Raw genomic sequence first — 468 nt, 5'->3', positions numbered from 1 at the left:
GCCAATCGAACACGCTCTTGACACTGAGTGCAGCCAGTGCACCCCAATCGAAAACGCTATAAGATTTAAATCTATCAGATACCAGTTACACCGGAATACACGGTTTCTGATGAGTTGAAATCTTAGGGCCTGCGCACAATAGAGGAATAAGAATTAGATATTAAGATTTCAACCTATCAGGAACCATATATTCCGATGTAATCAGTTTCTGATAGGTTGAAATTTTAATATCTAATTCCTCTACCTCTATTGTGCTCAGGCCCTTAGGCCCGTATTCAGAACGCACTTTTATCGATAAGAGCGCACTTTTATCTCTGAAATTCTATAATATACGTGACGTAAAGTATAGTATGTTAGCGTGCTAACACTGCTAACATCGGCCGCGGTCCGATTCACGCTTATAGCGTGATTAGTGCGCTCACGGTTGCTTATGGTTGGTCCATTTCGTGCTTGCAGCGCCAGTGGCTG

The sequence above is a fragment of the Trachymyrmex cornetzi genome, unplaced genomic scaffold (assembly GCF_001594075.2).
Source record: "Trachymyrmex cornetzi isolate Tcor2-1 unplaced genomic scaffold, Tcor1.1 scaffold64, whole genome shotgun sequence".
NCBI lineage: Eukaryota > Metazoa > Arthropoda > Insecta > Hymenoptera > Formicidae > Trachymyrmex > Trachymyrmex cornetzi.
Note: the sequence above shows the minus strand (reverse complement) of the source record.